This window comes from Miniopterus schreibersii (assembly GCF_964146895.1).
Source record: "Miniopterus schreibersii genome assembly, chromosome: 12".
Taxonomy (NCBI): Eukaryota; Metazoa; Chordata; class Mammalia; order Chiroptera; family Miniopteridae; genus Miniopterus; species Miniopterus schreibersii.
In genome coordinates, this window is record NC_138112.1 from 22390125 (window position 1) to 22405955 (window position 15831).

Consider the following 15831-nt stretch of genomic DNA (forward strand, 5'->3'; position numbering starts at 1 on the left):
ATGTGTGTGTTTTAATACAAATTATTCTCTCTCATCACCCACCCCAAACACAAAAACAAAAAGGAAGAATGGGCCCTGGCCAGGTAGCTCAGTTGGTTTGTGCTTCGTCCTGATACCCCAGGGTTGTGGGTTTGATCCCCGGTCAGGCACATACAAGAAGCAACCAATGGATGCATAAATAAGTGGAACAACAAATTGATTCTCTCTGTCTCTGTCTCTGTCTCTGTCTCTCTGTCTCTGGCTGACGATTGGCCAAGATGAGTCTGTTACCCAGATGTCGAACAGAACCCATTTCTTTTATTGGATGTCTAATGGCTTTTACCGCTCTGTATGAAATGTACAAAGAACATAATCAAAACTTTCTTTTGGTAGTCAGCTTGCAACATGGCTGAAACAACCACTCACCCTTTAATAATACTATAAGCGATAATATTAGCAGCCACAGCTTATATAGAATGTTTACTATGTGCTAGACACATGGGACATTTGGATTTTCGTTTAACCCTCACATCTCTATGAGATGGATGTGATTACTGTGTACAGTGAAGAAACAGATTCAGAGAGGTTAAGAAACCTGCCTAAGATTGCCCAGCGAGTGGGTCTCAAGTCTAGGATTGGAACCTAGGCTGAATCCAAAACCTGGTGCAGTTTTGCTCTTTCACTGGGGGATATTAAAACCTCTGGATGTTTCTCCACCTCAAGAGAAGAAAAGGAAACTCGTCAGTGTTGGGCAGGTTAAACTCCACAAGAAAATGGTACTCAGTTTTGAAAAAGATGGTTTTTATGCATTACTTAGAAAATATCTCACTGCCTAGCATCATGAAGCTGCCCTGCTCTTTCCCTAATTGAAGAGTAGTCTGGAAAGAGGGTATTATATACGAAAAGAGTGAAAACAACAGAAACCTCACTTTCGGGGCAGTCTTCCTTGTGTTGCCTGGCCATGCCTGTGGCAGAGACCAACAGAGTGACCCTGACGCCAAGCCAGGCCAGGCAGAGGCAGAACTGCAAATTATCTCCTCTGCTGGTTGCATGATCTTTGCCTTTCCTGACTCTTTCTTTCCCTTTGGGGGAAACATCAGAGTAAGAGTTCCGGTCCTGGGTACTTCAGATTTGAATGTAAACTAACAGCTCAGTGTTCAAGCCGGAGGGGCTCACCCTTTCCTAGGAATCCACTGAACACCAGGTCAGTGTATCTCTATTATCACACACTGTCCAAAATGGATTATTTAGCAAAAAAAATTATACAATTAAAATTGTTTAATTTTCACTTTATTGGATGTTTTTTGTTTATAGTTTTTAATTTACCAGAACAGTTTACTTTCCTAGTAAAGATAAATTATCAGCTGAAAATCATAAGCAGAAAGATTCAAGTGAAAGGGTTATACCAATGTTGTGATGGTTTGACTTCTACAAGAGAAAATTTACTTTAAAATATTTACGCTTCTTTTTAAAACCTGAGGATGAGCGGACCCAACCATAGGGAAATTGGTCAAAGGGTAAGCTATTAAGGAAGCAAAGCCCTGCTGAGAACACTACTGTTCAGGGGCCACCGTGGACTCCATCTCCTGAGGCAAAAGGTGCTCCTGTATCATCCTGGAGCCTCAGCTGGATGGATTGTGTGACCTTCCTCCTGTTTCTCGGGGGCATGTTTATTATAGCAGAATACCCACAGCCCCACAGAGATGCTGTTAGCAGCTCAGGCCTCTTCCCCAGAGCCTGGCTGTTATCAGCCCACAAAGGGCCACAGTTAATAATGTTGCACCTCTGCCTCCAAGGCCAGTGAGTGGAACACTCAGTTTGAGGCAGAATTTTAAACATGAATGACTCGCTCTAGTCTCCTCTCTGGTCATGTTGCTTAACTAGAGCTATTTTTTTCCCCAGCCAAGTTAATTGGCCAGGTCTGGCCTGGCTATTCCCCAAACTAATGTCTACAGCCTAGCTGAAGTCTTTATCACATAGATTGGAGTCCGCTCCTGAGCCTGGAGAAGCAGCCCTTGATAATGCCTGTGGGAATGTCTGTATCTTTGCCCTAAAGCCACTGATCCCAGGCAAGCCTCAGGAGTCACTGAAGAAAACATGGATTAAACATGGGAAACCAACTTGCTTGTAAAGGCCTGTCATCACCTGCACATGAGGCAGGAGGCAGAGCACCGACACCCAGCCGTCGATAGTCAGCTCCCTTCGATCTGCCGTTGGGGAACGGTTTGATCTGGAAAATGGTCTGTCCTAAAAGGAGACTGAATTCTTCATCCAGGGCCGGGGACATCTTGGAGCTGATGAGCACTCAGCAGAAGTTCCTGAGAATTCACTGCCCATTGTTTTGGCCAACACACACAATAGGTCCCTGCCCCCATTCCTGTACACAGGATCCTTCAGGTACCCAAGACCTACTTTCACCATCAGGAGAAAGCAAAAAATGTCGGTCCTCTTATGTGGCCTACGTCCACAGACCTCTCATTGTGACCCTCTATTCCTACACCTCTTTCTTTTCCTTCTGTGCCCATATGCCCTGGCCAGGGCTACAGCCAGTAAATAATAGTTGTTTATTGAGCATATTCAGATAACGTGTTACCACTTCCTACATATTGCCCAACAACAAGTCTCTGAAGTAGACAAATTCATTATCCATATTTTACAGATGAGGAAACTGAGGCATAGGGATATTAACTAACTTTCCCAAGGCCATAGAACTAAGAACTATAGGCCTACGTTTGTCTGATTCCGGAGCCTTTTTCCCTTGCTTGTCTCCCTGGTTAGTAATATTTCTGAAATATATAATGTGGTAGTTAACTGCAGAGCCAGACTACTAGCTGTGTGACCCTGGACAAACTGTTTAACCTCTCTGTGTTTTAGTTTCCTCGTGTGTAAAATTGGAATAATAATGCTTATGTCACAATGATATCATGCGGATCAAATGAAGTGATATAATGCCTGGCTCATAACACTAAGTAAATGTTCATTATTATTGTTACATTTTAAAAGGCTTTCACATTTGTATGTCATTTAATCTTCACATGCAGAGCCAGAAATGTTCTCATTTTACATTGAGTTCCCAGGAGGTCAAGTTGGCCTACTCAGGACTTGATAGCAGTGGAGAGCCAGGGCCACAGCCAGACTTCGGACCCCTCTGCTCCACCTGTCCACTCTCACTCTTCAAAGAACAAGATATGTGGCCTCCCTGAGTTCCAAACATCTCCTCAGGATCCAACCGTGTGAGTTTGCTGTGTTCTGGCTTTGCACAGACAACTGACTCAGTAGAACTGGCTAGCTCCTGTATTGGATGTCCAGACCCACATTTTAAATTTATTTTATTTTACAAGTTCTGGTACTGTTTGTTTTGCTCCTTGAAACCTAAGTGACTGTATGCCACTATAATTGTGGGGTTTCATCTAAACCTTTGCTACACTGTAGGTACAGAAATATCATGGGCACATTTTTGGAGAATTTGCATTTTGCAAAATGCAGCAAACATTTTAATTTGTACATGAGAAAAGGAAGTGTTAAAAAAGGTATGCAGCCCGGCTGGTGTGGCTCAGTGGTTGAGCTTTGACCCATGAACCTGGAGGTCACAGTTCAATTCCTGGTCAGGGCACAGGCTTGAGTTGCAGGCTGGATCCCAGGTAGGGGGCATGCAGGAGGCAGTGGATGGGTGATTCTCTCTCATCATTGATGTTTCTCTCTCTCCCTTTCCATTCCTATCTCTGAAATCAATAAAACCTTTTTTTATTTATTTAAAGGTATATATTTCAAGTTATTGCAGGTTATTTGTGAGAGAATTTCTGCAGGTAAATCATGTTTAAATTTAACCAACAGTAGCCTGTCAGCGTATTTAAAATCATGACAAAAATCTCTGGTCGTGTTGCCCATGACAAATTGCTATGATGTCATATGTTTAGGGCAAGATGTCAATATACATGGCATTTTGGTTTCCTCTGCAGATTAAAGCTGTTTCTTGGGATAAATGCAGCAGCAAAACACAAACCAGTTGATGAAAAACAGCACTTCTGCCATAATAACACCAATAATTTTCAGGACACATCTACTGACAGTAGTTTTGCCATTCCCAGTTCTCCTAAGAACTACATCTCCGCACCGTTGCCTTAAGTATGTCTGTGAAAGCTTGTTCTCTGTGAAGACATTACACTGACCACAGCCCGGGTGAGAGAATGTAGCCGGCTGCTTCATTCAGCTAGTGCAGTGTGTCGGGCACCACCCCTCTTCTGACGATCCCGCTCAGGAGCTGGCTGCCTGGTCAGTTCGGCCCGGAGCAGCGTTATCCAACATGCACCAGCAAGCTCTCCCCGCCAGCTACATCGGTGCTGGCCTTCTTAGAAATAAAAGGAAGATGTATTCTTGCGTAAGGCTTGGTTAATTTTATGAGCACTTGAGTTCAGTGTTTCCCAAAAGCTCCTCGATGTGTTCCTTTATGAAAGAATCATCCATAATGTTGCTGTGATTTTTTTCAGAAACTTTTCCAATTCAGTAAAGTCATTATTCTGATAGGCACTTACTACACTTGTCATGGCGAGAATTTCTGGTTCATTTTTGTACTGTTTGGCCTCCTGTGAGTCAAATGGATGTATTCCTGATTTCACTTGCATATTTGCTAAGACCAAATATCTTATGCAAGTGGCTTGTCATGGACTTTCTCATTCATCATAACTCTTGGAGGCTTCAGAAAAAAACTCAGTGTGTGCCTTTTCAAACTCACCGTCTCTCAAGTGCATGCTTCCACCACATTCTCCGATGGCTCCCACGAGCAGTGGATGAGGGATGGCGGGCTTGCTGTGAAGTGACTGTTCAGAGAGCGCTTCAAGATTTTTGTTATTTTTGTGTGCCGTGTGCATTTGAATTTCCAAAGCATATATTTCTAATGACTGTGGGCCCTTTTTTAGGTCATCTTCTCCATCCTCAGTCTGGCAGGACTGAAGTACCTGGTGTAAAATTTTTGAAGCTTTCCATACTCTTCTCATTCTAAATACAATTTTCCAAGCTTTGTGTTTGTCTTAAACCACAGCCTATCATTCTTAGATCTTTTAAAGCTTCCAGTGTTGTTTCATAGAAATCCTACAGTAAATCTACTTATTTAGAAGTGGAGATATAATCAAGAACAGGATTTTTCAGAATAATTTCTTGTGACTGTACTCTGAATGCAGGTCAATAGTTGTTTATATCTGTTCATCATTTCTGGATAGTTTGTCAACTTGAAGTTAATCTATTTTTTAAAATTTATTGATTTTTAGTGACACACAGGGAGAGAGAAGCACTGATTTGTTGTTCCACTTATTTAAACATTCATTGGTTGATTCTTGTATGTGCCCTGACTGGGGATCGAACCTGCAACCTTGGCATATCCAGACGAGGCTCTAACCAACTAAGCTACCCGGCCAGGGGTTGACATTATTCTTAATCATCTGTTTCAGTGCTTTAAATCTCTATTCCCCCTTTCACCTGTAACTTCCACAACCTTCCGGAAACTGCTTAATGCTGCTTTTGGGTGATCTTCTTTTAAGGCTCTGGAGTCATAGTATTGATTCTCCAAATCCGCATTTGGCTCAGTTACATTCTTCAGAGTATCCCAGGTCATCGCCCTCCTCATCTCACACAAAATCATCTTCCCTGTCAGATATCTTGGCTGGGAAGTGGGGGAAGGGGCCGGTCCACATCTACAGGCACCAAAAAGTACAACCAGTGAAGTCTAAATGTCCAATGCATGCATAAACATGTTTCTAAAATCCAAACCTTGGAGCTGCTCTGTGTGACAGTCTGGTCTGGAGGGGTGTGATGTTGAGGGTCTTCCCTGCAGTCTTCTGACACACTGAGGGTGAGGGAGCGAGCTTGCACCCTTGACCAGACATAAAGCTAAATGACAGCTGATGATGACCCAGGCTTCCTTCTAACATGGAAAGGAGATCTAGTCTCTGCACAAAGCCTTTGCTCACCCTGCCCCTCCACCCTCAGGATGCACCAGACACACCCTCACTTCCTTCAGCCTCAGCCCCCAACCTCTTCCTTTCTCAGTGAGCCCACGCTTCTTGTTACAATAGCAAATCCTGGGGCCTAGATTCTTCATGACATTCCTTTATGATCAAGTACCTCATTCCGTTGTCAGACCTTGGCTGGTAAAATTGCAGTCAGCACACCTTTGTTACCTTTAGTCATTACCACTCCTTGTGGCACAGTCCTAGGTGACCCGGCCTGGCTGACACCTACTCAACTCAGAGCAAACACAGATATGACTACAAACACATCGTAGAGACCCGTAGATATATTTTTTTAATTTCTTGAGTATACAGGGCAGGAGATTATGTACATGCCTCATGGCGAAATATTTCAAGATCACTTTAAGCTGCTCCCTCTTTTTCTAAAGTTGCTTCCCCTTCGGCAACTGTCCTGACTCTCCCTCTCCTGCTTTATTTTTCCTTTGCCCCAGCCTTTCCCTTCCTGTCCAGATTCTCTGTCCTGAGTCCATTCTTGAGCAGAGAAATGCAGCCCCCTGAGAACCTCCTTACCCATCAACCTCATTAGCAGAACTCTCCCAGTGTTTCTTTTCTTGACCACTCTCTTCAACGGGAGGAAGGAAATTCACCCTTCTTTGAAATTAGTAGCAAGGATATGGAAAACCTATGGTTGATTTTCTTTCCTACCCCACAAATATGGTTTTATAATGGGAAAGAGGGAACAAGGTTGAACATATGTTAAGTACCTATTATATACCATGGACATCAGCCAATTTAGTCTAGAGATGGATTTATAATCTTTTCAATTACTCAGCTCAAGCCCCCTTTCTCAAAGAGAATCAGCCAAATTTTGGCAGTCAGTCATGCCAAGGGTGAACAGGGAAGGCACTGACAGAGCAGCAAATGACATTACAGGATATCTGTTCCAGATGTCCCAGTACACCTAATTGTACCTTTTCCCAATACGGACAACTGGTGAATTGGGTAATCAGATGTGATCTAATTTGTATGCCTTTGTAAATTTTTTCATATAAATAATTTTAAGAATTAGGGAGAAAAATCTGATGGTTTTACCATCTATCTAGATTTTTTTTTATTTTAGAAAATATGATAGTTAAAACTCTATAACTACTTTTCCAATAAAATTGATGCTCCCTGGGAGAGACAGAGAATCCTGAGGCTAAGGCAGAGGGATGATGTTAAGGCTCAGGAAATGACCCCCCAAGTATCCTGGAGGAACACTGATTTCATTCTTGCTTATGCTGACATCTCTCTTCAGTCCTCTTTTCCTTTATTTCAGACCCCATTTGGCTCCCTACTGGTTTCTAATAAATGCACACTCTCCCTCATCAGACCAGGACAGTCTGAGGATGGACTGTGCCTTCCTTTTCGTTTTTCAGCCCCATTCGTGCCCAACATGGTGTGGAGCATGCAGTAGTGTTTAAGGGTGCTCCTGGAGCGAATGGAAACCTTTCCCTGTGGGGTGGAGACTCACTGGAGCACCTCCCATTGCTCTGGCCCCCTCACAGCCCTCCCTCGTCGCCTCCTCCTGTGTGGGTGGGAGACGGGGTGCAGTGGGGACACTGGAAGGGAGAGGCAGAACCAGACCTGCCTCCAGTTTTTCTCACTTCGATTCCTGCATATCTGCATCTAGAAGACTCATAGAAAGGATTTATTTCCCTCAAATTGAGGAGGAAGCTCTTCCCCAAGGCAGTAGCTGTGGCAGGTTTTTCTTAGAGGGCAGGGCCCTTCCCTGGGGAAGAAAGTGGGGCATGGATGAGCATCGCCTCATCATTACTGCCTGGGGGTGGGGGCTCGCCGGGAGGGGCAGCGAGCTGGAAACGAGGCCCCTGAATGCAGCCTGCTGCCCACCATGGATGACCAACCCAGCTGTTTGATGGATGCCCTCAAATAGCGTCACACCATATCTCATGCCAATCGCTGGCATTTCATCCTTAATGCTTTAAAAGTAAATTTACCAAAACCATTCCCAATCTGCTGCTGGCAGCTATGATCTTTTTGGAAGTGTAAAAAAATTTGAGTCAACATTTACAAATATCCAGAGTCTATGTGGCTTCTCTTTTTAAAAAATCAGAAGCTCTGACATCCACAGCCTGATTCCCAGCGTGGCCTCCACAGCCTGGGCTGTGTGGCAGCTGCCCTCTGAGGAAGGGCTGTGCCTCAGGTCCAGCCCAAGCTGACTCACTCATCCATCGTGCGTGCCCGGCTCCTGCAAGATCTGAGTTGGGGACCCCAAAGCCTCATTCGCCTTAAGATATTTTTGGAACAAATGCCACCTTTGGAGCAAATGCCATCAGGTTGCAGAGCTCTCTGGGTTATTAAGTCCTTTCAAGGATAGTGTATTATCTGTATATAAAATCCACGTATAAAAGGAGAAAAATAATCATCCAGTGCTCTTTCCACCAGCCCACAGCTGCCTGACCTTCACTTCTACCTGTGTCCCAGCACCCTTCCTTCTGTGTGATTTGGTCCCACTGGCTGTGCCCATCCATGCCCTGTGTCCCTGCCTCTGAGCTCATGTTCCCAATGAGCACCTGACACTTGGCAGCTTCCCTCAAAGCAAGAGTCAGAGAGCCAGAAAGTGTGCTCAAGACAGAAGTTACATGCTTTTTCTAACTTAATCTTGGAGGCAACGCCCATCACTTTTGCAATATTGTATTTATTGGAAGTGAAGGGAAGAGGTCACCCAGGGGCATGGATACCAGAAGATGGGTGGCCATCTACCACAGACACCTTCCATTTGTTCTTCCCTCCTTTCCCTGTCCTTTCTCATTCCCTTACTACTTCCTTTTAGCACTTACTGTGAGTCTACCATGGCCCAGGAGCTACACCAGTCACCGGGAATTGTGGACCCTGAGAAAGAAGATGCCTATTAAGAAGGGCTCCTGGTGGCAAACTGAGCTAAAATTAAAAACAAAAAAACAACACCACCACATAGAGGCTAGCAGCCATTTCTGCAAACCACACTTCAGGGAGCAGTAAGCTGCTTGCCACGGGCACTGGACCGCCTGGCTGCACTGAGTTTCTGCCACCTGAGCCAGTTCTTACCAAGGAGTTTGCAGAGTCCTATTTCAACCAATAGGACTGAGACTTTCCCCATCCAGGAGGAGCTGTGCAGCTATATTCCCATCAACATCTTACCAACCAATCAGCACGGCTCAATTCTGACCAAGGAAGACAGTGTCTTTTGGACAAAACTCTGAGGATTTGGAGTCGTCGTTTGCATGAGGACAGACCAATCGGGGTCCACAGGTAGGGACTATTATCCATATAAGTCAGCTCCCCTCTGGCTCAGGGAGCCTACTTTCCCTTTCCACCTGACTGAAGACTGTTTCCCAGCTGGAGCTGAAACACCAAAGATACCTCACCAGTGCAGACCAGTGCAGACTGGTGCAGACTGGTGCAGACCAGCGCAGGGTAAAGTAAGCAGACGGCTCTGCACAGAGCAGAGCTGTCTGGCCGCACAGGGGCCTGGCCCGGGGCCGCCTCACCCAGGGCCACCTTGCCCAGCACCTCCTAACAGCCCTGCTGTTTCGCAGCCCCGCTGCTTCCTAATTGAGCTGTAAGGCTGCTGAGCTGTTGCACAGCCGTGCTGTTCTCGCAGGCGTGGTGTATCACAACTGAGCTGTTTGCACAGAATGAAATTTCCCTCTTCACCACATCCCGGAATAGGGATTCCTGTTGGCGTTGAATTGGTGCCAACAATGATCAGTTGACAGGACACAAAGTCTGAGAACAGGGGTTCCCAGCCTCGTGGAAGAGAAAGATCCAATGAAATGAACTGTTTCCCAAGTTCCAGTCACTCACCCTTTGGCCACGTACACGGATATCCTAAATCTTTTCTTATTCAATGTTTTTCTTTAAGTTGATTCTCCTGTAAAATACAACCTCACCCTAAGACAGTTCTTCACCCTGGCTGCCATTAGCAGCACATAGGAAGGCTATTTAGCCTGGAGGTGAAGGAGATGGGTTAACACAGGCAGTTTTCCCCACTGTCCCACACTTACTTTATACCCACTTATGCCCACCCCAAGTGGTCGCCAGCAGGGAGGTGGCAGCTTCCCAAGGAGGAGACACACCTTCCTGCCCTGTGACTCCAAGCTCTGCCTCCTTCTTTTCCCCACTCCCATGGCCCACAATGTCCCCCACCCGTGACCCCTTTTTTCTTTCATCAACAAAGGAATAAAACTAGCTTGTTTCAGTCAGGCACAGGTCTCATTCAAGAAAAAGAACTTTGCTTCCTCAGTAAGAGAGGGCACGTTATTGTGGGCACTTGCGACCCCCAGTGGTCGAGAAGGGAAAATACATGCAGGGAAGTCAGAGTTAGGAAGGAAGCATCTCTCACCAACACCCTAGAGCCTCTGCTTGCAGGATGCAAAATGGGGCAAAAGACACACACACAAGATAAAACACCTCCACCTCTTGCCTCGTGTTCTGAGCAGTTTTATTCACATATAAGCAATGGGTACCTCCACCAGGACAAAAACAGCCAGAAGATACAGATACCCCTGTATCTGCAACTTGTCCCTAGGATTTTGGAGCATGATAGAGGAGGAGCTTCTCAGACTTCCCAAGTTCCCTCACTACCGGCCAAGAGGACTAACTAGGTCCCGGAGGGACTGAGGGGATAGTCCAAAGCTCCAGTAGCAAAAGCAAAATTGTTTTGAAGTCTCCTGTTTTATTATAAAACTCGTATGAATGCTGCATTCCATCACTATGCTTAACATAAAAAAAATATTTTACCAAAATCTCTGAATAAAATCAACTCTGTAGAAGGAAACACCATGAAACACCATCTTCATGCAAAGCAACTCTGGGCCCAAGGGTGAAGGGCATAGAGAACACGGTGACTCCCTGGGGCCAGGCCCGGCTGATTCCAATGCCAGCTCTCCTATTTCCTATCTGTGAGGCTGGCCAATTAACTGACTGCTCTGAAACATAGTTTTCTTAAAACATAGTTTTCTATCTGTAAAAGCAGTGGGAAGCTCTGAGTTCTGGAGAGAACCAGAACCACCTAGAATGGCAATGCTATTGTTGATACAGAGTTTTACAAGTTACCAAACATTATGTGTTACCTTCTTTTGAGATAGTACCTTGATGTGGAAGAAAGACAGCAGACTTTGGAGACAGTGGACTATGCCCAGCTCTGCCCCAGAGTGTCTCTGTGCTCCTGGACAAGTGACTTAACCTTTGAGAGCATCCAAAGCCCCAGCCATAAAAAAGTTGTGATAACAACATTGCAGGCTTTGGGGATCATTAAACATAACATGTCTACAAGGTGGGCTTTCTGCCGTAAGTGGTAGGTCTCCTGGTGCCCGGAGGCAGCTGCAGTGGGTGGTGAGCACACCAGCTCTGCACAGCCTGACTCAGCTCTTACTAGCTGGGTGGCCTTGAGCAAATAAATTACTTAACATCTTTGTGCCTCAGTTTCCTCACCTGTCAAAACAGGTCAAAATTAGTACCCTTTCAGAGGGTTCTGAGATAACCTGAGTTAATATAAGATGCTCTCACAATAGTGGCTGACTCACAGAATATTAAAAATTCCAGGAGGTATCCGTGTGTAGTCAGCTGGCCATATTATTGTCTTCTTCAGTGGGGAAAGCAGAGGTTCAGAGCAGTTCCCCTCCATCAGCCTGGCTTCCCTTTCCCAGGTGGAAGACTGGAGATTCGAACCCAGATTATGATTTCTGATCCAGTAGTCTCTAAGCCCCAGCTGGGTGGCTCAGTTGACTAGAGCACAGAACTCTGAGAATTCCAAGAATTCTAAACTCAGACCTGGCTTTCCAATACTTACCATGAAGGTGGTTTTCCCAGGACAAGGCTTATCCATTGCAGTCCAATGTGCTGACCCCTGCGATTTCCCCAAATGTGGGAAATTAGGCTGCATAATTTGTGGTAGTGGAGAGAAAAACACACCTGGCTTTCCAGGTCATCTTGAAAGTGAATTTCTCAAAGCAGACTAAAACATTTTATGTAATTTTTTTACCTTGATTTATGATTGTTAAATATTTAGACACATGCTATATGGACCTCTGCACTCTAGCCCAGAGTCTGACAAATGAAGGAATAGGTTTTATACCTGGATCTCAGTATTTGCCACATGCAGTGAGTGGATGAAAAGCATATATGAATGGTTCATCCACATCGATGGTTAATGGTTAATACATTTTATTTCAGGTGGAGAACCAGCTGCCTAGTGAATAATCTGTCTATGAACACGGACATGTTTTTACTCAGGGCAGCTCTTACTTGGGTGCTTCCTTTCTATAATTCAGTGGCAAGTATAAGGAACCATAACAGCTAATATATCTATTGGGTGCTTATGTTCAGACACTGTTTTAAACCCTTTCTATGGATTAATTAATTTAATATTCATGATCCGAGGCACTGGTATCTAAAGGTAAGTACCGGTATCATCCTTATTGTACAGATGAGGACACTGAGACTCAGAAAAATTCAATGACTTGCCCAAGACCACAGAGCTAGTGAGTAGCAAACTAGAGTTACATTCCCAGGCAGCCTGTGTTCTGTATGTTGCGCTGTGCTGTATGCAGAAGCCCAGGTCCTCCTGTGCTCCCTTGCCCTAGTTATCAATCCCTGGGATAGACTAATATTCCCATGTCTAATTTCTTTTTTTTTTTTAAATATATTTTTATTGATTCCAGGAGAGGAAAAGAGGGGGAGAGAGAGAGATAGAAACATCAGTGATGAGAGAGCCATTGATCAGCTGCCTAGCCCACAACCCGGGCATGTGCCCTGACCAGGAATTGAACCCCGATCATCTGGATCCCAGGTTGATGCTCAACTGCTGAGCCACGCCCAGCCAGGCCCCATGTCTAATTTCTATTCAGTCTCTCTTGTAGACTTATAGGAATGCAGAGATAAGGCAAAGAGCATCTCGGCGTGGTAAAGAAAGTTATTGGATTTTCATTTATTAATTACAACATCAAGGGACCTGGATGGGAAAATAAATCATAGCTCCTTAAAGGTGAATTTTTTACATGCTGTAAACTTTAATTAGTAAGAATATTGACTTTCTGCAAATGCTCTAGTTTCACCCAGGTAGATTTCCATTGTCAGAATGGAAAATCTCAAGTGACAAAGTGGAAGTAGAGACTCCCCTGCCTGCTCTCAGGGCATAGGCTCAGCAGCAGCGAAGCGCCAAGGACCCTGGAGCAGTCTGAGCCAGGTCAGAGTGGGGAGTAGGATGGGGGGAGGGGGAAGAACTGGGCAGGGACTCAAGGCTGTGGAGCCCCCAGAGTGTTATGTCCCCAGCCACAGGTTTTCAATGGATGCTGACGTTCTCCCCTGGGGCGGGAGGTGGAGAGGTGAGTGCCCTTACCAAGGTCAGGCTAGGGGTCAGCTTGCTCTATGACCTTCCCTGGGGACATTCAGAAGCCCCTGGAGGAATACAGGGTAGTCTCAGCGGTGTCAATGTTAATCAACAACTTAGATGAATATTTTTGCATGATAAAATGTTTTTATTTCGGTGCTATTTTAGGAAAACTGATGTTACTCTCTGCAGCATTATTCATAAGAGCAAAAACTAGGAAACACCTTCTGAATTCCATAACCGGCCCCCAATTAAGATCAATTCCCTTTTCCTTTTCCACTCGTATCCTGATCTCCCTCTTTTAAACTCACAAATCTGTATTTCAGAGGGTTGTTACGAGAATGAAGTGAGAAAAAACATTTATATGCTCAACACAATTGCCACTTACACCTAACCACGATTTATTGAAATGATGTAATGTAAAAGTTTCTTACACATGGTAAACATTTAACACATTTGCTAAAATGAAACAAAACAAATAAAAAGTGCTTGGAAAATGGCTAAACTTAAAAGGACAACCCTCCCCTTCCAGGCTCCAATGGATGTGTCCTAAACAGAGCGATGGAAATAAACCAGACCAAAAACTTGGGATATTACCAATGGTTTCAAAGCAGGTAACAAAATCCAGGCTTTGGCACCGGTTTTCCTAAAATACAAACAGCACAAAGTTCTCGGAACAGTAAATTCCAGTTCATAAAGAAATTGCCTACATTCTTGAGTGGTCACTCAGAAGTCACAGTTGGCCGGTCCCAGCAAGCACTTCAAGTTCCCACTCCTAGTTGTCTCCAGGACTGAATCTGACTTAATCCTTGGAACGGTCGCCTGGCCTTTCTCCTCTGCTTGCCCTCCCACCCTGCTGTGCGTTGACGAAAAGGGGCCACATGCTAACCTGACTAGCTCCGGGGAGGCCTTGCAAACTCAGAGACCTAAAGGAACCACAAAGGATGGTCTGAAATGAAAACTTTTTAACTAAAAGCATTTTATAGTGGGTAGTCATGTCCTAGGCCAGTATCTTCCCTGACAAAGGTCAATCTTTACCTTAACTGAGCCTGTCTGTTGTCTTTTTGCATCACTGGAATGTCAAAGTAATTTTCCTCTTTCTGGACCCCTCAAAGCACAGGCACTGCTCTGCAGAGAACACAAATCCCCTCATTGTTTTTGAGTTAATTATTGACTGTTAACTATTCTATACCCACCTATGTAAAAGAAGCATGTGTCTATCATTTTACTTTTCATCCAACTCCAGAGGTTTCCCCACTTTGCTTTCTCCCACCTCCCTCCCCACATGCGTCCCCTTTTTTGTATAAACTAAGGTGCAAAACTGCCATTCTCTGGAGCATTATCTTAATCCATTGAGGTTTTGCTTCCCGACAACTGTTGACAGTTTGGCTCAAATAAACTCACAAAAATTTTTCACAGGTTTGAATGTTCCTTATGTTGACATTGTGCAGATGGCTCTTCCCTTGTTCTCACGCAGCCTCCTTCCGTAAGTCACATGGGTCTGGACATGGGAAGCCTAGAAGTGGGTTCTAGCCCCGCCCTGACCCTGCTTTACCAATTGGCCTGCAGCAAGCCACTGGCCTCTCTGAGCTTCTGGATCTTTATCTGCAAAATAGTGATGCCAGATGGTCTGCCCCGCCTCTCAGGGTGTGACTGGTATGTCTGAGAACCTGATGGGCTCTTTCCTGAAACCTTTACAGAACCCTTCCGCTCCCTCCCCACACTCCTTCAGCTGTGTGTTCATCTCTCTACTAAAGAACTTCAGATGCTGTATGTTTGGTGTCACCTTTTCCCCTGACTCCCTAAATCTCAGACGCCTTAGTGCCTGGAGAGAGTGGTGCTCAAAAATGTTTGATGAATGAACGCTAAAAAGCACAATGCTCTAAACCAAGCACACTTATCTATAAAAGTCCATATATTTCAGGCTTTATGGCCCTGTGGTAACTACTCAAATCTGCTGGGGTAGCCCCCAAACAGCTACTGACATATGTTGATGAATGGATGTGGCTATGTTCCAATTAAACCTTATTTATGGACACTGGAAATTTGAATATTATCTGAATGTCACATACATAAGTCATTCTTCCTTTAATTATTTTTCAACCATTTCAAAATGTAAAAACCGTTCTTTTCATACAGGCCATACCTGAAAGCTGTACTCAGTTGATCAATTCTGTGCCATAAGTTGCTAAAGTTATTGGAGGAAAGAAGGCTATTGATGTTTCGACAGTTGACCTTGTGACCTTCGTTTCAAGCTCGAGGGATCTTTTAAACCTCCTTTTGCTTAAGAGTCTCAGCCTATTTATTATGATTGAAAATACCCAACGTTCTCTCAAAGGCCAAGGTAAAGTGCCACCTTTACCATAAAGACCTGGAAATGGTGAGAGGCATTTGCATTATGCTAGGGAAGCGGGTTCCTAAGGGATTCTGTATCTCAGTGGCCTCAGTGGGAAAAGGGACTGTAAGGATGCCCAGCTCAGAGGCCTGCAGTAAGGATGAAACGAAGCAATCCATGGG

General features: G+C 44.7%; 1 pseudogene across 1 annotated transcript; it reads right to left on the bottom strand.

The window, feature by feature from the left end:
- Positions 1–4181: 4181 nt before the first annotated feature.
- Positions 4182–11811, bottom strand: LOC308564974 (COP9 signalosome complex subunit 2 pseudogene; annotated as a pseudogene). The gene is made up of 3 exons: positions 11776–11811; positions 5406–5666; positions 4182–5215 (listed from the first exon to the last, which is right to left on the bottom strand). The product of its transcript is annotated as a COP9 signalosome complex subunit 2 pseudogene (transcript).
- Between the last annotated feature and the right edge of the window lie 4020 nt (positions 11812–15831).